We start from the raw sequence: 21,071 nt of genomic DNA, 5'->3' as shown, positions 1-21,071 counted from the left end.
GAAAGAGGCAAAAGCCGAGAACTAAAAGCCTACAACACCTGGTATTCCCAGGCGGTCTCCCATCCAAGTACTAACCAGGCGGGTGTTGTGCACTGCCCACTGCAGAGGGGATAGTGGGGAATTAGAGTTGGCGTCTTGCACTTATTTACACCACGAGACCTGATAAGAATAACACGTTATAAACTATGCATTTTGATGACCATTTTTTTTGTTGGCGGAAGAACAGTTTAATTATTAGTTGCCATTGAGTCACATCCTTTAATCAATCAAAAATTATGGCTACTAAATCATACTAATTTATATTTAAAGTAAAATGATGAAATTATCTTGGCACCGGCGAAAATGCATTGAGCAGCGCGAAATCCAGAAAATAAAATAATTTCTTTACATATCCCATCAGCCAAGCGACCTGAGAGTGAATCGTTTCATTAGCAAAGGTTGACCACAGGAACAAACTCTGGGCTGGTTTTGACAATCAGTGTCTCACCAACAGAGTGAGTGAACGCTGGTGAACTGCGGGACGTTCATATGCAAGGGCCCCTCTGTAAGCTGTGGGTCCTAGTGGAGCACAAAACTCTACAATGCACGACACGGAATGACCAGGCGAGGAATCGGTGCAGCTCGAGGCCGAGGTAGCGGTGCCCCCGAGAGACGAGAACCCGCCAGCCCCGCTGTGCGTGAGCGACACGCGGGGTAGACAGCGCTCCCCCTGCCGACGGAAAGAGGCAAAAGCCGAGAACAAAAAGCCTACAACACCTGGTATTCCCAGGCGGTCTCCCATCCAAGTACTAACCAGGCTCGACCCTGCTTAGCTTCCGAGATCGGACGAGATCGGGCGTATTCAGGGTGATATGGTCGTAGGCGGAAGCTGAAAGGAGATTTAGTAAACTTATCTCGAACACCAACTCTTCCGGCTGATATGGCTGATGATATTTTCACAGCGAGTAAATGTTACCCACAAAACTCGTGATCACCACCAGCTACAGATCGCGAGCCCAGAGCTCACTTCTGCCACTGTCAAGACCACAGCCCTTAGGGCGCCGTGGCTCTCAGCGTCACGGTGCAGTGAAGCTGCCGAGCTGAGTTAGAATCCCGGGTACGGCTAACATCGGTGGTGTCGAGTGATATCCGAACCAGGTCAGCCTCTCTCCACCCCCACCACTTCACCACCAACCCGCACCGTCCACCAGCGTGGTGAAGTATGCTCAATCAACCCCCAGGACAGGGATTCGTCCATCAGTGGATGAACAAAGTGTGTACGTCATGGTTTAAATACACACGAATACTGTATATAAATATGATCACAACTCTGAGATAGATGCTCAACTGGGAGGCTGCTGCTGCTCCAGAGATGAGACCACTTGGCTTTGCACCGAGACGTCTTGAGTTGAACTCCACCGTTCATGCGAGGATGACTGCAGGCGGTGTCTTCACACTATGGGGAAGTTGAACAATTTTATTCCAAAATGAGTACCGGTACATTAGAGATGAATTTACTGAATCTTCACAGAGCTTTCGCCTACGACCATATCACCCTGAATACGCCCGATCTCGTCCGATCTCGGAAGCTAAGCAGGGTCGAGCCTGGTTAGTACTTGGATGGGAGACCGCCTGGGAATACCAGGTGTTGTAGGCTTTTAGAAAGTTTTTGCGTTTTCGTGTCTCCAGGGGGCGCTGTTTACTCCACGTTTCACACACACGAAGCCGAACTGGCGTTTCAATGTCTACAGAGGGCACTGCCTGTTCAGGGTCAAACTCGTGACTACTTGGGATTCAGAATTGGAATTAATCAGGTTTTTGTTTGCTTAGAGTTCTATGTTAAATTGCATAACCACGATGAACATGACAGTGGCTTGTGGGGAGGTTTTCATCCGGCAGTGGATTGACCAAGAGCTTTTCGATCTAAAGCTTTCGTGACTGCAGGGATTCGTATTCTTGGTTCTTTCGGTAAAGTCACGTAGAAGGGAAATAATAAAATGAAATGAAAAAATTCTCACAACGTTTCGATTGCAACACAATCAATCATCATCAGGTGTGAAAACCACAGCAAGACATTTTGTTGAAAAAAGTGGCGATTTAAAAAAGATAAATTGTTGTTGTGGTTTTCACACCTGATGATGATTGCTTGTGTTGCAATCGAAACGTCGTGAGAATTTTATTGCTGAATGTATTTTATTTCATTCATTCACTTCTACGTGACTTTACCGAAAGAACCACGAATATGACGAAGAGCTGTTAAACAATTGGAACAGGCTCACCCCGAGTTGGCAGAGCTCCCCACAGACTTCAATATGCAAGTTCCACTCTGTGCGTGTCGCTCACGCACAGCGGGGCTGGCGGGTTCTCGTCCCTAGGGGGCACCGCTACCTCGGCCTCGAGCTGACGACAGCTTCGTTTTACTGCCTTTGTGCTTCCACTGCTGGATGAAAGTCTGCCAAAACCACGTCGGATATAGTTTTTGTTAACCGTGTATCGCCACGCTGGTCAGGTTTTTGGGTTTGCGACCTGACTTTTATTCCTGGCGCACGGCTAAAACATTTATTTACAGCTGCCTCATTGAACGTTCACAACCCTCTGTCAATCCACTGCTGGATGAGGGCCTCCACATGCCGAGTGGGTAATGGGGCTTATTTGACCGCGCGTCCACGCTGGTCCCTGGGGTTAGTGAGGGCGGGGATCTCTGTACATAGAAGTGGGGTGCAACAAGCGGGTGTTGTGCACTGCCCACTGCAGAGGGGATAGTGGGGAATTAGAGTTGGCGTCTTGCACTTATTTACACCACGAGACCTGATAAGAATAACACGTTATAAACTATGCATTTTGATGACCATTTTTTTTGTTGGCGGAAGAACAGTTTAATTATTAGTTGCCATTGAGTCACATCCTTTAATCAATCAAAAATTATGGCTACTAAATCATACTAATTTATATTTAAAGTAAAATGATGAAATTATCTTGGCACCGGCGAAAATGCATTGAGCAGCGCGAAATCCAGAAAATAAAATAATTTCTTTACATATCCCATCAGCCAAGCGACCTGAGAGTGAATCGTTTCATTAGCAAAGGTTGACCACAGGAACAAACTCTGGGCTGGTTTTGACAATCAGTGTCTCACCAACAGAGTGAGTGAACGCTGGTGAACTGCGGGACGTTCATATGCAAGGGCCCCTCTGTAAGCTGTGGGTCCTAGTGGAGCACAAAACTCTACAATGCACGACACGGAATGACCAGGCGAGGAATCGGTGCAGCTCGAGGCCGAGGTAGCGGTGCCCCCGAGAGACGAGAACCCGCCAGCCCCGCTGTGCGTGAGCGACACGCGGGGTAGACAGCGCTCCCCCTGCCGACGGAAAGAGGCAAAAGCCGAGAACAAAAAGCCTACAACACCTGGTATTCCCAGGCGGTCTCCCATCCAAGTACTAACCAGGCTCGACCCTGCTTAGCTTCCGAGATCGGACGAGATCGGGCGTATTCAGGGTGATATGGTCGTAGGCGAAAGCTGAAAGGAGATTTAGTAAACTTATCTCCAACGTGAACTCTTCCGGTTGAAATGGCTGATGACATTTCCACAGCGAGTAAATGTTACCTACAAAACTCGTGTTCACCACCAGCTGCAGATCGCGAGCCCAGAGCTCACTTCTGCCACTGTCAAGACCACAGCCCTTAGGGCGCCGTGGCTCTCAGCGTCACGGTGCAGTGAAGCTGCTGAGCTGAGTTAGAATCCCGGGCACGGCTAACATCGGTGGTGTCGAGTGATATCCGAACCAGGTCAGCCTCTCTCCACCCCCACCACTTCCCCACCAACCCGCACCGTCCACCAGCGTGGTGAAGTATGCTCAATCAACCCCCAGGACAGGGATTCATCCATCAGTGGATGAACAAAGTGTGTACGTCATGGTTTAAATACACACGAATACTGTATATAAATATGATCACAACTCTGAGATAGATGCTCAACTGGGAGGCTGCTGCTGCTCCAGAGACGAGACCACTTGGCTTTGCACCGAGACGTCTTGAGTTGAACTCCACCGTGAATGCGAGGATGACTGCAGGCGGTGTCTTCACACTATGGGGAAGTTGAACAATTTTATTCCAAAATGAGTACCGGTACATTAGAGATGAATTTACTGAATCTACACAGAGCTTTCGCCTACGACCATATCACCCTGAATACGCCCGATCTCGTCCGATCTCGGAAGCTAAGCAGGGTCGAGCCTGGTTAGTACTTGGATGGGAGACCGCCTGGGAATACCAGGTGTTGTAGGCTTTTAGAAACTTTTTGCGTTTTCGTGTCTCCAGGGGGCGCTGTTTACTCCACGTTTCACGCGCACGAAGCCGAACTGGCGTTTCAATGTCTACAGGGGGCACTGCCACTCGGGGTCAAACTCTTGACTACTTGGGATTCCGAATTGGAATTCACCAGGTTTTTGTTGGTTTAGAGTTTTATGTTAAATTGCATAACCACGATAAACATGACAGTGGCTTGTGGGGAGGCCTTCATCCGGCAGTGGATTGACCAAGAGCTTTTCGATTTAAAGCTTTCGTGACTGCAGGGATCCATATTCTTGGTTCTTTCGGTAAAAGTCACGTAGAAGGGAAATAATAAAATAATAAAAATTAAACAATTAAATTATCACGACGTTTCGATTGCAACACAAGAAATCATCGTCGGGTGTGAAAACCACAGCAAGACATTTTTTTTTACAAGTGGCGATTTAGAAAATAAAAATTCTTGCTGTGGTTTTTTACACCTGATGATGATTGATTGTGTTGCAATCGAAACGTCGTGATAATTTTTATTGTTGAATGTATGTTATTTTAATATTTCCCTTTTACGTGACTTTACCGAAAGAACCAAGAATATGACCAAGAGCTGTTAAACAAATGGAACACGCTCACCCAGAGTTGGAAGAGCTCCCCACAGACTTAAATATGCAAGTTCCACTCTGTGCGTGCCGCTCACGCACAGCGGAGCTGGCGGGTTCTCGTCTCTAGGGGGCACCGCTACCTCGGCCTCGAGCTGCACCGACTACGCGCCTGGTCATTCCGTGTCGTGCATTGCAGACTTTTGTGCTCCACTGGGACCCACAGCTCACAGAGGGGCCCTTGCACGTGAACGTCCCGCCGTTCACCAGAAATCACTCTGTTGATGAGACACTGATTGTCAAAACCAGCCCAGAGTTTGTTCCTGTGGTCAACCATTGCTAATGAAACGATTCACTCTCAGGTCGCCTGGCTGATGGGATGTGTAAAAAAAATACTTTTATTTTGTGGATTTCGCGCTGCTAAGTGGATTATTTCTGGTTCTAGCATGAAAGCATTCTCCTACATTGCATTGTGCCAAATGAGAGCTCAACAAAGTGGATGTGGAAGTTTCTAGAAGCCAAATACTCAAAAACAAGTAAACACACACTTTTAATATTTTAGTCGTGGTTTAATTATAATTATTTATAAGTCTAGGAATTAAATAGTTTTGTTTGCCCTCTTTAAGCCGTTCAGTGTCAGTATCAATTTGGATCAAAGCATTTAAGGTAGCTGCCGCAAAGTGTTTGGAACCACCAAGTTTATATTTAGTTTTTTCACATCGGTTTATTGTATGGTAGGAAGGTATTTGCAGTTCTTTAGAAACTCATAATGCACTATAGCTTGATATGCGGTGGTTTGGCTGCTGCAGTTCTTTATTATAAAAAAATTCCCTTCCTTTATTACTGCTAATCCTACATAATACACGAGCACAATATGACTTTGAGACCCCCCCCCCACCACCTACACATTCCACAAGGAGTTACTAACCCCATATCTGCATTTGTCATCAACATGCTAAATTCCTCTGTTGATATGTAAACTCCTTTGTCAAGGCTCTCTCGTCCTCCGACCCAGCTTAAAAATACGCTGCCAAGCTTAGCGGTGTTCATTGGGACGCTGTCTTTCCGACAGCTCTGTTCTTCACCTGAGGACGGCTGCTTGCGTTGTGGCCGAAACGTCGTGAGAATTGTATTTTATTATGTTTTATTTTTATTATTCAGAATAATTTGCTGCTAGAAATGTCCACGCGATAATAAGCCACTTCGTTGAGCTATCATTTGTGGCCAGGTCGCTTCTGAAAAAGAGCTATGTAGCTCAGTGGGCCTTACCTGGTAAAATATAAATATAGTTTTCCAGTTACCTTCTGATTCTTCAGGCCGAGGTAGCGGTGCCCCCTAGAGACGAGAACCCGCCAGCCCCGCTGTGCGTGAGCGACACGCGGGGTAGACAGCGCTCCCCCTGCCGACGGGAAGAGGCAAAAGCCGAGAACAAAAAGCCTACAACACCTGGTATTCCCAGGCGGTCTCCCATCCAAGTACTAACCAGGCTCGAACCTGCTTAGCTTCCGAGATCGGACGTATTCAGGGTGATATGGTCGTAGGCGAAAGCTCAGTGAAGATTCAGTAAATTCATCTCTAACTTGATCAGGATTCTGCTGATGTTATTTTCACAGCGAATGAGCGTTTCCCATGAAACTCGTGTTCACCACCAGCTACAGATGGCGAGCCCAGAGCTCACTTCTGCCACTGTCAAGACCACAGCCCTTAGGGCGCCGTGGCTCTCAGCGTCACGGTGCAGTGAAGCTGCCGAGCTGAGTTAGAATCCCGGGCACGGCTAACATCGGTGGTGTCGAGTGATATCCGAACCAGGTCAGCCTCTCTCCACCCCCACCACTTCCGCACCAACCCGCACCGTCCACCAGCGTGGTGAAGAATGCTCAATCAACCCCCGGGACAGGACAGACACGGTTTATGGAGGTCTTCATCCATCAGCGGATGAACAAAGTCTGTACGTTTTGGTTTAAACACACACACACGTATTGTACGTAAATATGGTGACAACTTTTACTCTGAGATAGCTGCTCAGAACTGAGATGTTGCTCCAGAGCTGAGACCACCACTTGGGTTTGCACCGAGACGTCTTGAGTTGAACTCCACTGTGAATGCGAGGATGATTGCAGGCAGTGTCTTCACATAAGAAGTTAAATCACTTTGTCCAAACGTGGGTCACAACTAAGTTAGAGATGAATTTACTGAATCTTCTCTGAGCTTTTGCCTACGACCATATCACCCTGAATACGCCCGATCTCGTCCGATCTCGGAAGCTAAGCAGGGTCGAGCCTGGTTAGTACTTGGATGGGAGACCGCCTGGGAATACCAGGTGTTGTAGGCTTTTAGAAAGTTTTTGCGTTTTCGTGTCTCCAGGGGGCGCTGTTTACTCCACGTTTCACACGCACGAAGCCGAACTGGCGTTTCAATGTCTACAGGGGGCACTGCCTGTTCAGGGTCAAACTCTTGACTACTTGGGATTCAGAATTGGAATTAATCAGGTTTTTGTTTGCTTAGAGTTCTATGTTAAATTGCATAACCACGATATGCATGACAGTGGCTTGTGGGGAGGTTTTCATCCGGCAGTGGATTGACCAAGAGCTTTTCGATCTAAAGCTTTCGTGACTGCAGGGATTCATATTCTTGGTTCTTTCGGTAAAAGTCACGTAGAAGGGAAATAATAAAATAATACAAATTAAAAAATAAAATTCTCACGACGTTTCGATTGCAACACAAGCAATCATCATCAGATGTGAAAACCACAGCAAGACATTTTATTTTTTATAAGTTGCGATTAAAAAAAAAATTCTTGCCGTGGTTTTCACACCTGATGATGATTGCTTGTGTTGCAATCGAAACATCGTGATAATTTTATTGTTGAATGTATTTTATTTCATTATTTCCCTTCTACGTGACTTTACCGAAAGAACCAAGAATATGACCAAGAGCTGTTAAACAAATGTAACAGGCTCACCCCGAATTGGCAGAGCTCCCCACAGACTTCAATACGCAAGCTCCACTCTGTGCGTGTCGCTCACGCACAGCGGGGCTGGCGGGTTCTCGTCTCTAGGGGGCACCGCTACCTCCGCCTCGAGCTGACGACAGCTTCGTTTTACTGCCTTTGTGCTTCCACTGCTGGATGAAAGCCTGCCAAAACCACGTCGGATATAGTTTTTGTTAACCGTGTATCGCCACGCTGGTCAGTTTTTGGGTTTGCGACCTGACTTTTATTCCTGGCGCACGGCTAAAACATTTATTTACAGCTCATTGAACGTTCACAGCCCTCTGTCAATCCACTGCTGGATGAGGGCCTCCACATGCCGAGTGGGTAATGGGGCTTATTTGACCGCGCGTCCAAGCTGGTCCCTGGGGTTAGTGAGGGCGGGGATCTCTGTACATAGAAGTGGGGTGCAACAAGCGGGTGTTGTGCACTGCCCACTGAAGAGGGGATGGTGGGGAATTAGAGTTGGCGTCTTGCACTTATTTACACCATGGGACCTGAAGAGAATGACACGTTAAAACTTTTAATTTTGATGACCAGTTTTTTTGTTGGCGGAAGAACAGTTTAACTATTAGTTGCCATTGAGTCGCATCCTTTAATCAATCAAAAATTACGGCTACTAAATCATACTAATTTATATTTAAAGTAAAATGATGAAATTCTCTTGGCACAAGGCATTGCAGGAGAATGCTTTCCTGTCAGCACCGGCGATAATGCATTGAGCAGCGCGAAATCCAGAAAATAAAATAATTTATTTACACATCCCATCAGCCAGGTGACCTGGGAGTGAATCGTTTCATTGGCATTTGTTGACCACAGGAACAAACTGTGGGCTGGTTTTGACAATCAATGTCTCACCAACAGAGTGAGTGAACGCTGGTGAACTGCGGGACGTTCATATGCAAGGGCCCCTCTGTAAGCTGTGGGTCCTAGTGGAGCACAAAACTCTACAATGCACGACACGGAATGACCAGGCGAGGAATCGGTGCAGCTCGAGGCCGAGGTAGCGGTACCCCCGAGAGACGAGAACCCGCCAGCCCCGCTGTGCGTGAGCGACACGCGGGGAAGACAGCGCTCCTCCTGACCAAGGGAAAGAGGCAAAAGCCGAGAACAAAAAGCCTACAACACCTGGTATTCCCAGGCGGTCTCCCATCCAAGTACTAACCAGGGTCGACCCTGCTTAGCTTCCGAGATCGGACGAGATCGGGCGTATTCAGGGTGATATGGTCGTAGGCGAAAGCTGAAAGGAGATTTAGTAAACTTATCTCCAACGTGAACTCTTCCGGTTGAAATGGCTGATGACATTTCCACAGCGAGTAAATGTTACCTACAAAACTCGTGTTCACCACCAGCTGCAGATCGCGAGCCCAGAGCTCACTTCTGCCACTGTCAAGACCACAGCCCTTAGGGCTCCGTGGCTCTCAGCGTCACGGTGCAGTGAAGCTGCTGAGCTGAGTTAGAATCCCGGGCACGGCTAACATCGGTGGTGTCGAGTGATATCCGAACCAGGTCAGCCTCTCTCCACCCCCACCACTTCCCCACCAACCCGCACCGTCCACCAGCGTGGTGAAGTATGCTCAATCAACCCCCAGGACAGGGATTCATCCATCAGTGGATGAACAAAGTGTGTACGTCATGGTTTAAATACACACGAATACTGTATATAAATATGATCACAACTCTGAGATAGATGCTCAACTGGGAGGCTGCTGCTGCTCCAGAGACGAGACCACTTGGCTTTGCACCGAGACGTCTTGAGTTGAACTCCACCGTGAATGCGAGGATGACTGCAGGCGGTGTCTTCACACTATGGGGAAGTTGAACAATTTTATTCCAAAATGAGTACCGGTACATTAGAGATGAATTTACTGAATCTACACAGAGCTTTCGCCTACGACCATATCACCCTGAATACGCCCGATCTCGGAAGCTAAGCAGGGTCGAGCCTGGTTAGTACTTGGATGGGAGACCGCCTGGGAATACCAGGTGTTGTAGGCTTTTAGAAACTTTTTGCGTTTTCGTGTCTCCAGGGGGCGCTGTTTACTCCACGTTTCACGCGCACGAAGCCGAACTGGCGTTTCAATGTCTACAGGGGGCACTGCCACTCGGGGTCAAACTCTTGACTACTTGGGATTCCGAATTGGAATTCACCAGGTTTTTGTTGGTTTAGAGTTTTATGTTAAATTGCATAACCACGATAAACATGACAGTGGCTTGTGGGGAGGCCTTCATCCGGCAGTGGATTGACCAAGAGCTTTTCGATTTAAAGCTTTCGTGACTGCAGGGATTCATATTCTTGGTTCTTTCGGTAAAAGTCACGTAGAAGGGAAATAATAAAATAATAAAAATTAAACAATTAAATTATCACGACGTTTCGATTGCAACACAAGAAATCATCGTCGGGTGTGAAAACCACAGCAAGACATTTTTTTTTACAAGTGGCGATTTAGAAAATAAAAATTCTTGCTGTGGTTTTTTACACCTGATGATGATTGATTGTGTTGCAATCGAAACGTCGTGATAATTTTTATTGTTGAATGTATGTTATTTTAATATTTCCCTTTTACGTGACTTTACCGAAAGAACCAAGAATATGACCAAGAGCTGTTAAACAAATGGAACACGCTCACCCAGAGTTGGAAGAGCTCCCCACAGACTTAAATATGCAAGTTCCACTCTGTGCGTGCCGCTCACGCACAGCGGAGCTGGCGGGTTCTCGTCTCTAGGGGGCACCGCTACCTCGGCCTCGAGCTGCACCGACTACGCGCCTGGTCATTCCGTGTCGTGCATTGCAGACTTTTGTGCTCCACTGGGACCCACAGCTCACAGAGGGGCCCTTGCACGTGAACGTCCCGCCGTTCACCAGAAATCACTCTGTTGATGAGACACTGATTGTCAAAACCAGCCCAGAGTTTGTTCCTGTGGTCAACCATTGCTAATGAAACGATTCACTCTCAGGTCGCCTGGCTGATGGGATGTGTAAAAAAAATACTTTTATTTTGTGGATTTCGCGCTGCTAAGTGGATTATTTCTGGTTCTAGCATGAAAGCATTCTCCTACATTGCATTGTGCCAAATGAGAGCTCAACAAAGTGGATGTGGAAGTTTCTAGAAGCCAAATACTCAAAAACAAGTAAACACACACTTTTAATATTTTAGTCGTGGTTTAATTATAATTATTTATAAGTCTAGGAATTAAATAGTTTTGTTTGCCCTCTTTAAGCCGTTCAGTGTCAGTATCAATTTGGATCAAAGCATTTAAGGTAGCTGCCGCAAAGTGTTTGGAACCACCAAGTTTATATTTAGTTTTTTCACATCGGTTTATTGTATGGTAGGAAGGTATTTGCAGTTCTTTAGAAACTCATAATGCACTATAGCTTGATATGCGGTGGTTTGGCTGCTGCAGTTCTTTATTATAAAAAAATTCCCTTCCTTTATTACTGCTAATCCTACATAATACACGAGCACAATATGACTTTGAGACCCCCCCCCCCACCACCTACACATTCCACAAGGAGTTACTAACCCCATATCTGCATTTGTCATCAACATGCTAAATTCCTCTGTTGATATGTAAACTCCTTTGTCAAGGCTCTCTCGTCCTCCGACCCAGCTTAAAAATACGCTGCCAAGCTTAGCGGTGTTCATTGGGACGCTGTCTTTCCGACAGCTCTGTTCTTCACCTGAGGACGGCTGCTTGCGTTGTGGCCGAAACGTCGTGAGAATTGTATTTTATTATGTTTTATTTTTATTATTCAGAATAATTTGCTGCTAGAAATGTCCACGCGATAATAAGCCACTTCGTTGAGCTATCATTTGTGGCCAGGTCGCTTCTGAAAAAGAGCTATGTAGCTCAGTGGGCCTTACCTGGTAAAATATAAATATAGTTTTCCAGTTACCTTCTGATTCTTCAGGCCGAGGTAGCGGTGCCCCCTAGAGACGAGAACCCGCCAGCCCCGCTGTGCGTGAGCGACACGCGGGGTAGACAGCGCTCCCCCTGCCGACGGGAAGAGGCAAAAGCCGAGAACAAAAAGCCTACAACACCTGGTATTCCCAGGCGGTCTCCCATCCAAGTACTAACCAGGCTCGAACCTGCTTAGCTTCCGAGATCGGACGTATTCAGGGTGATATGGTCGTAGGCGAAAGCTCAGTGAAGATTCAGTAAATTCATCTCTAACTTGATCAGGATTCTGCTGATGTTATTTTCACAGCGAATGAGCGTTTCCCATGAAACTCGTGTTCACCACCAGCTACAGATGGCGAGCCCAGAGCTCACTTCTGCCACTGTCAAGACCACAGCCCTTAGGGCGCCGTGGCTCTCAGCGTCACGGTGCAGTGAAGCTGCCGAGCTGAGTTAGAATCCCGGGCACGGCTAACATCGGTGGTGTCGAGTGATATCCGAACCAGGTCAGCCTCTCTCCACCCCCACCACTTCCGCACCAACCCGCACCGTCCACCAGCGTGGTGAAGAATGCTCAATCAACCCCCAGGACAGGACAGACACGGCGTGTTGTAGGGCTTCATCCATCAGTGGATGAACAAAGTGTGTACGTCATGGTTTAAATACACACGAATACTGTATATAAATATGATCACAACTCTTCTCCTGAGATAGATGCTCAACTGGGAGGCTGCAGCTGCTGCTCCAGAGATGAGACCACTTGGCTTTGCACCGAGACGTCTTGAGTTTAACTCCACCGTGAATGCGAGGATGACTGCAGGCGGTGTCTTCACACTATGGGGAAGTTGAACAATTTTATTCCAAGGTGAGTACCGGTACATTAGAGATGAATTTACTGAATCTTCACTGAGCTCTCGCCTACGACCATATCACCCTGAATACGCCCGATCTCGTCCGATCTCGGAAGCTAAGCAGGGTCGAGCCTGGTTAGTACTTGGATGGGAGACCGCCTGGGAATACCAGGTGTTGTAGGCTTTTAGAAAGTTTTTGCGTTTTCGTGTCTCCAGGGGGCGCTGTTTACTCCACGTTTCACACGCACGAAGCCGAACTGGCGTTTCAATGTCTACAGGGGGCACTGCCTGTTCAGGGTCAAACTCTTGACTACTTGGGATTCAGAATTGGAATTAATCAGGTTTTTGTTTGCTTAGAGTTCTATGTTAAATTGCATAACCACGATATGCATGACAGTGGCTTGTGGGGAGGTTTTCATCCGGCAGTGGATTGACCAAGAGCTTTTCGATCTAAAGCTTTCGTGACTGCAGGGATTCATATTCTTGGTTCTTTCGGTAAAAGTCACGTAGAAGGGAAATAATAAAATAATACAAATTAAAAAATAAAATTCTCACGACGTTTCGATTGCAACACAAGCAATCATCATCAGATGTGAAAACCACAGCAAGACATTTTTTTTTTATAAGTTGCGATTAAAAAAAAAATTCTTGCCGTGGTTTTCACACCTGATGATGATTGCTTGTGTTGCAATCGAAACATCGTGATAATTTTATTGTTGAATGTATTTTATTTCATTATTTCCCTTCTACGTGACTTTACCGAAAGAACCAAGAATATGACCAAGAGCTGTTAAACAAATGTAACAGGCTCACCCCGAATTGGCAGAGCTCCCCACAGACTTCAAGACGCAAGTTCCACTCTGTGCGTGTCGCTCACGCACAGCGGGGCTGACGGTTTATCGTCTCTAGAGGGCACCGCTACCTCGGCCTCGAGCTGATGACAGCTTCGTTTTACTGCCTTTGTGCTTCCACTGCTGGATGAAAGTCTGCCAAAACCACGTCGGATATAGTTGTTGTTAACCGTGTATCGCCACGCTGGTCAGTTTTGGGGTTTACGACGTGACTTTAATTTCTGGCGCACGGCTAAAACATTGATTTAGAGCTGCCTCATTGAACGTTCACAGCCCTCTGTCAATCCACTGCTGGATGAGGGCCTCCACATGCCGAGTGGGTAATGGGGCTTATTTGACCGCGCGTCCACGCTGGTCCCTGGGGGTTCGTGAGGGCGGGGATCTCTGTACATAGAAGTGGGGTGCAACAAGCGGGTGTTGTGCACTGCCCACTGAAGAGGGGATAGTGGGGAATTAGAGTTGGCGTCTTGCACTTATTTACACCATGGGACCTGATGAGAATGACACGTTAAAAACTATGAAATTTGATGACCATTTTTTTGTTGGCGGAAGAACAGTTTAACTATTAGTTGCCATTGAGTCACATCCTTTAATCAATCAAAAATTACGGCTACTAAATCATACTTATTTATATTTAAAGTAAAATGATGAAATTCTCTTGGCACAATGGTATTGTAAGAGAATGCTTTCCTGTCAGCACCGGCGAAAATGCATTGAGCAGCGCGAAATCCAGAAAATAAAATAATTTCTTTACACATCCCATCAACCAAGCGACCTGGGAGTGAATAGTTTCATTGGCATTTGTTGACAACAGGAACAAACTCTGCGCTGGTTTTGACAAGCAGTGTCTCACCAACAGAGTGAGTGAACGCTGGTGAACTGCGGGACGTTCATATGCAAGGGCCCCTCTGTGAGCTGTGGGTCCTAGTGGAGCAAAAAACTCTACAATGCACGACACGGAATGCGACACGCGGGGTAGACAGCGCTTCCCCTGCCGACGGAAAGAGGCAAAAGCCGAGAACTAAAAGCCTACAACACCTGGTATTCCCAGGCGGTCTCCCATCCAAGTACTAACCAGGCTCGACCCTGCTTAGCTTCCGAGATCGGACGAGATCGGGCGTATTCAGGGTGATATGGTCGTAGGCGAGAGCTCAGTGAAGATTCAGTAAATTCATCTCTAATGTACCGGTACTCACCTTGGAATAAAATTGTTCAACTTCCCCATAGTGTGAAGACACCGCCTGCAGTCATCCTCGCATTCACGGTGGAGTTAAACTCAAGACGTCTCGGTGCAAAGCCAAGTGGTCTCATCTCTGGAGCAGCAGCTGCAGCCTCCCAGTTGAGCATCTATCTCAGGAGAAGAGTTGTGATCATATTTATATACAGTATTCGTGTGTATTTAAACCATGACGTACACACTTTGTTCATCCACTGATGGATGAAGCCCTACAACACGCCGTGTCTGTCCTGTCCTGGGGGTTGATTGAGCATACTTCACCACGCTGGTGGACGGTGCGTGTTGGTGGTGAAGTGGTGGGGGTGGAGAGAGGCTGACCTGGTTCGAATATCACTCGACACCACCGATGTTAGCCGTGCCCGGGATTCTAACTCAGCTCAGCAGCTTCACTGCACCGTGACGCTGAGAGCCACGGCGCCCTAAGGGCTGTGGTCTTGACAATGGCAGAAGTGAGCTCTGGGCTCGCCATCTGTAGCTGGTGGTGAACACGAGTTTCATAGGAATCGCTCATTCGCTGTGAAAATAGCATCAGAGAAACCTGATAACGTTAGAGATGAATTTACTAAATCTTCACTGAGCTCTCGCCTACGACCATATCACCCTGAATACGCCCGATCTCGTCCGATCTCGGAAGCTAAGCAGGGTCGAGCCTGGTTAGTACTTGGATGGGAGACCGCCTGGGAATACCAGGTGTTGTAGGCTTTTTGTTCTCGGCTTTTGCCTCTCTCCGTCGGCAGGGGGAGCGCTGTCTACCCCACGTGTCGCTCACGCACAGCGGGGCTGGCGGGTTCTCGTCTCTCGGGGGCACCGCTACCTCGGCCTGAAGAATCAGAAGGTAACTGGAAAACTTTATTTATATTTTTTACCAGGAAAGGCCCACTGAGCTACATAGCTCTTTTTCAGAAGCGACCTGGCCACAAATAATAGCTCAACGAAGTGGCTCATCATCGTGTGGACATTGATTGCAGCCAAATGCTCTCAACGTACATTGATTATAATTCATGTGCAAGGGGAAACCGGAGGACCCGATGAAAATCCAAACCTGCACGGAAATGCCAAATATACAGCAGGCGTCACCTACCTATGACCATCCCGCAGTTCACCAGCGTTGACTGACGCTGATGATGAGACACTGCGTGTTGAAACTGTCTAAAACCAGTCATCGCCAAGCCTCATTACTGATGATGCACTCAATGTCGAAAACCGATCCAGAGTGTTGCTTGTGCAAAAACTAAAAAGAAAAATATACATTTTGCACACTACCAAAATGCCATGCGGCTGATGGTATGTGTAAAAAAATAATTACAGAAAATGTTACATTGCTATGCAAATATAGGATACAACATTAATAAGGAAATATATTATTTCGTTGCTGATGAATTTGTGTGAGCTCGTTTGCACCCCTATATGATCAATCCACTGCTGGATGAAGGCCTCCCCAAACCACGTCGCTCATAGCATCATATATATTACCATACTGCGAGTGATATGTTCACCATCCAGAATGTTCTAACTCTAGCTCAAAATCTACACCACACCTCACCCATTCACACACTCATCGATCCACACACTCACCCGACCACACACCCACCCACTCACCCATCCACCCAAGTATTCAGTCAAACATCATCACACTTACCGCTCACCTAATCGCACGGTAACCCATCCTCTTATCCATCGGCTTGTCCACTCACACATCCACGCACTCACCTATCTACTCACCCATCCACTCACCTACCTTCTCATACACCCATTCACATGCCCATGCACACACTCACCCATCCACTCACCTACCCACTTACCAATGCACATTCACCCATACAATCACATACCCATCCATTCACCCATCCACTCACCTACCCACTCACCCATTCACCCACTCACCCATCCACTCACCTACCCACGTACCAATGCACATTCACCAATACAATCACATACCCATCCATTCACCCATCCACTCACCTACTCACTCACCCATCCATCCACACACTCACCCAACCACTCACCTACTCACTCACTCACCCATCCACACACTCACCCATCCACTCACCTACTCGCTCACCGACCTACTCACTCACCCATCCAACCACACACTCACCCATCCATCCACACACTCACCCATCCACTCACCTACTCACCGACCTACTCACCCATCCATCCACACACTCACCCATCCATCCACACACTCACCCATCCACACACCCATCCACTCACCTACTCGCTCATCGACCTACTCACTCACCCATCCAACCACACACTCACCCATCCATCCACACACTCACCCATCCACTCACCTACTCGCTCACCGACCTACTCACTCACCCATCCATCCACACACTCACCCATCCATCCACACACTCACCCATCCACTCACCTACTCGCTCACCGACCTACTCACTCACCCATCCAACCACACACTCACCCATCCATCCACACACTCACCCATCCACTCACCTACTCGCTCACCGACCTACTCACTCACCCATCCATCCACACACTCACCCATCCACACACTCACCCATCCACTCACCTACTCGCTCACCGACCTACTCACTCACCCATCCATCCACACACTCACCCATCCACACACTCACCCACCCGCTCACCTATTCACTCACCCATCCATCCACACACTCACCCAACCACTCACCTACTCACTCACTCACCCATCCACACACTCACCCATCCACTCACCTACTCGCTCACTGACCTACTCACTCACCCATCCAACCACACACTCACCCATTCATCCACACACTCACCCATCCACTCACCTACTCACTCACCCATCCACACACTCACCCATCCACTCACCTACTCACTCACCGACCTACTCACTCACCCATCCAACCACACACTCACCCATCCACACACTCACCCATCCACTCACCTACTCACTCACCCACCCACACACTCACCCATCCACTCACCTACTCGCTCACCGACCTACTCACTCACCCATCCAACCACACACTCACTCACCCATCCACACACTCACCCATCCACTCACCTACTCGCTCACCGACCTACTCACTCACCCATCCAACCACACACTCACTCACCCATCCACACACTCACCCATCCACTCACCTACTCGCTCACCGACCTACTCACTCACCCATCCAACCACACACTCACTCACCCATCCACACACTCACCCATCCACTCACCTACTCGCTCACCCATCCACACACTCACCCATCCACTCACCTACTCGCTCACCGACCTACTCACTCACCCATCCAACCACACACTCACCCATCCATCCACACACTCACCCATCCACTCACCTACTCGCTCACCGACCTACTCACTCACCCATCCATCCACACACTCACCCATCCACACACTCACCCATCCACTCACCTACTCGCTCACCGACCTACTCACTCACCCATCCATCCACACACTCACCCATCCACACACTCACCCACCCGCTCACCTATTCACTCACCCATCCATCCACACACTCACCCAACCACTCACCTACTCACTCACTCACCCATCCACACACTCACCCATCCACTCACCTACTCGCTCACTGACCTACTCACTCACCCATCCAACCACACACTCACCCATTCATCCACACACTCACCCATCCACTCACCTACTCGCTCACCGACCTACTCACTCACCCATCCAACCACACACTCACTCACCCATCCACACACTCACCCATCCACTCACCTACTCGCTCACCGACCTACTCACTCACCCATCCAACCACACACTCACTCACCCATCCACACACTCACCCATCCACTCACCTACTCGCTCACCCATCCACACACTCACCCATCCACTCACCTACTCGCTCACCGACCTACTCACTCACCCATCCAACCACACACTCACCCATTCATCCACACACTCACCCATCCACTCACCTACTCACCGACCTACTCACCCATCCATCCACCCACACACTCACCCATCCACTCACCTACTCGCTCACCCACCCACACACTCACCCATCCACTCACCTACTCGCTCACCGACCTACTCACTCACCCATCCAACCACACACTCATCCATCCACACACTCACCCATCCACTCACCTACTCACTCACCGACCTACTCACTCACCCATCCACACACTCACCCATCCACACACTCACCCATCCACACACTCACCCATCCACTCACCTACTCACTCACCCATCCACACACTCACCCATCCACTCACCTACTCACTCACCGACCTACTCACCCATCCATCCACACGCTCACCCATCCACTCACCTACTCACTCACCCATCCATCCACACACTCACCCATCCACTCACCTACTCACTAACCGACCTACTCACTCACCCATCCACACATTCACCCATCCACTCACCTACTCACTCACCCATCCACACACTCACCCATCCACTCACCTACTCACTCACCGACCTACTCACCCATCCATCCACACACTCACGCATCCACTCACCTACTCACTCACCCATCCATCCACACACTCACCCATCCACTCACCTACTCACTCACCGACCTACTCACCCATCCATCCACACACTCACCCACCCGCTCGTGCTGCCTAGGCGATCAACTCGGCTTTAAATCCAGTTCGTGTTTTATCCCCAGCCCGGATTAGGGTTCTTATCGGAGTTTGCCAGGCCGGGGATTATAGCCGGCACGGGGAGGCGAGACGGGGTGAGAGACGGGGAGAGACAGGGGGAGATGGGAAAGGATGACAGAAAGAGACGGCCGAGACGGAGGGAGACAGCCACGGGGCATTGTCTAGACCAGGGGTCGGCAACCAAAATAACAAGAAGAGGCAGGTTTGTTCGAATTCAGAAGAAAAAAACCCGCCATATTTCAGGAGCCGCAATGCACTGTGGTGAATACGAGACAATGGTCATTTTTTTTCTTCTTGGTTCTTTCGGTAAAGTCACGTAGAAGGGAAATAATAAAATAATAAAAATAAAACATAATAAAATAATTCTCACGACGTTTCGGCCACAGCGCAAGCAGCCGTCCTCAGGTGAAGAACATGTCTGCGCTGTTTTTGAGTTGTACGCCTTTTGGCGTCATCTGGTCCAACACCAATGGAGACTAGGCTCTAAGAAAAGCTGTCTCGGGTGTGGACCAATCAACTTCAAGGACAGTGCATATCATTACCATTATCAGAGTTGTTTCTTTTTGTTTGCATTTTTGACTGCTTGTGTTGTGGTTATTGCAAACATGATGCCTTGTATAAAGGTGTCAGTTTTGTACCAGTTGAAAGGGTAAAAACCTATTACCCCCTACCCTTGTAACGTGAATCCGGCCCTGCCCGTGTCACAGCGCTCGGCCATAGGCCAGTGTTCTTCACGAATATTCAGAGAGGGCCCATTTTCGTTGATGAGACATCAGTGTGTGAGGGTCCGCGACACATTTGAAACCGTTGTGGTTTGACGGCACGATGGTGAGGGGGGGTGGTTTCACTATTTGTGGATTCATATTCTTGGTTCTTTCGGTAAAGTCACGTAGAAGGGAAATAATAAAATAATATTAATATAAAACAATACAAATTCTCACGACGTTTCGTGTATAAATTTTCTTGCTGTGGATTTCACACCTGATGATGATTGCTTGTGTTGCAGTCGAAACGTCGTGAGAATTTTTTATTGTTTTATATTTTTCTTATTTTATTATTTCCCTTCTACGTGACTTTACCGAAAAAACAAAGAATATGAATCCCTGCAGTCACGAAAGCTTTAAATCGAAATTTAATCTCAACCTTTGTTTACCAGTATATCATGTGTGCACTGTCCTTGAAATTGATTGGTCCACACCCGAGACAGCTGTGAGACTAGGCTCTAAAGAAAGTTGTCTCGGGTGTGGACCAATCAATTTCAATACTGTAAAATATTTTTAACTGTTTTATTTTATTATTTTATTATTTCCCTTCTACGTGACTTTACCGAAAGAACCAAGAATATGAATCCCTGCAGTCACGAAAGCTTTAAAACGGAATTTATTTGTGTATTGTCGGGTGCCGCACTAAAGGCCATCAGGGGTCTTGCAATGAACAACGCTGCCATAAGCCATCCCCCTTCGCCGGTATTTCTCCTGTCACAGTCGCAGAGGTCGCAATCGGGTACCCGATACTCGTACCCTACCCGATACCCGGCTACCCGTACCCGGCCGGGTACGGGTACCCGTTTGCGACCCTGGTGCGGCCAGGTACGGGTAAGGAATCAAAACCCGTTTGCGACCTCTGCACAGTGGCCACCACCGCTCCACGCATCTCCTCGTGTCTCCCCTGGCCAGGTGGTTGACTGATGAGGATGATGATGATGATCATCATCATTATTCGTGGATTATTATCATCATTACATCGCATTGCAAGTGAGAGATGGTGGAGTCTTGCGGAGGATAGACCATGG

General features: G+C 48.1%; 9 non-coding genes and 3 pseudogenes across 9 annotated transcripts; 6 read left to right on the top strand and 6 right to left on the bottom strand.

Annotated features, from left to right (window-relative positions):
- Positions 1–744: 744 nt before the first annotated feature.
- LOC133341043 (5S ribosomal RNA) lies at positions 745–863 on the bottom strand. The gene has a single exon (XR_009754965.1). It is a non-coding gene; the product is annotated as a 5S ribosomal RNA (ribosomal RNA).
- A 654-nt stretch (positions 864–1,517) lies between these two features.
- LOC133341042 (5S ribosomal RNA) lies at positions 1,518–1,636 on the top strand. Its single transcript, XR_009754964.1, has one exon. It is a non-coding gene; the product is annotated as a 5S ribosomal RNA (ribosomal RNA).
- Positions 1,637–3,372: 1,736 nt separating this feature from the next.
- On the bottom strand, positions 3,373–3,491 carry LOC133341031 (5S ribosomal RNA). The gene has a single exon (XR_009754963.1). It is a non-coding gene; the product is annotated as a 5S ribosomal RNA (ribosomal RNA).
- Positions 3,492–4,145: 654 nt separating this feature from the next.
- On the top strand, positions 4,146–4,264 carry LOC133341020 (5S ribosomal RNA). The gene has a single exon (XR_009754962.1). It is a non-coding gene; the product is annotated as a 5S ribosomal RNA (ribosomal RNA).
- A 2,032-nt stretch (positions 4,265–6,296) lies between these two features.
- On the bottom strand, positions 6,297–6,405 carry LOC133341041 (5S ribosomal RNA; annotated as a pseudogene).
- A 670-nt stretch (positions 6,406–7,075) lies between these two features.
- On the top strand, positions 7,076–7,194 carry LOC133341092 (5S ribosomal RNA). The gene has a single exon (XR_009755012.1). It is a non-coding gene; the product is annotated as a 5S ribosomal RNA (ribosomal RNA).
- A 1,773-nt stretch (positions 7,195–8,967) lies between these two features.
- Positions 8,968–9,086, bottom strand: LOC133341014 (5S ribosomal RNA). The gene has a single exon (XR_009754958.1). It is a non-coding gene; the product is annotated as a 5S ribosomal RNA (ribosomal RNA).
- Positions 9,087–9,740: 654 nt separating this feature from the next.
- On the top strand, positions 9,741–9,849 carry LOC133341023 (5S ribosomal RNA; annotated as a pseudogene).
- Positions 9,850–11,882: 2,033 nt separating this feature from the next.
- Positions 11,883–11,991, bottom strand: LOC133341040 (5S ribosomal RNA; annotated as a pseudogene).
- Positions 11,992–12,667: 676 nt separating this feature from the next.
- LOC133341079 (5S ribosomal RNA) lies at positions 12,668–12,786 on the top strand. Its single transcript, XR_009755001.1, has one exon. It is a non-coding gene; the product is annotated as a 5S ribosomal RNA (ribosomal RNA).
- Positions 12,787–14,479: 1,693 nt separating this feature from the next.
- On the bottom strand, positions 14,480–14,598 carry LOC133341068 (5S ribosomal RNA). The gene has a single exon (XR_009754990.1). It is a non-coding gene; the product is annotated as a 5S ribosomal RNA (ribosomal RNA).
- Positions 14,599–15,273: 675 nt separating this feature from the next.
- LOC133341057 (5S ribosomal RNA) lies at positions 15,274–15,392 on the top strand. Its single transcript, XR_009754979.1, has one exon. It is a non-coding gene; the product is annotated as a 5S ribosomal RNA (ribosomal RNA).
- Positions 15,393–21,071: the final 5,679 nt, after the last annotated feature.

This window comes from Lethenteron reissneri, chromosome 10 (assembly GCF_015708825.2).
Source record: "Lethenteron reissneri isolate LAM-NWPU_2019-01 chromosome 10, ASM1570882v1, whole genome shotgun sequence".
Taxonomy (NCBI): Eukaryota; Metazoa; Chordata; class Hyperoartia; order Petromyzontiformes; family Petromyzontidae; genus Lethenteron; species Lethenteron reissneri.
The sequence above is the reverse complement of the archived record's forward strand: the minus strand, read 5'-3'. Positions and strand labels throughout refer to the sequence as shown.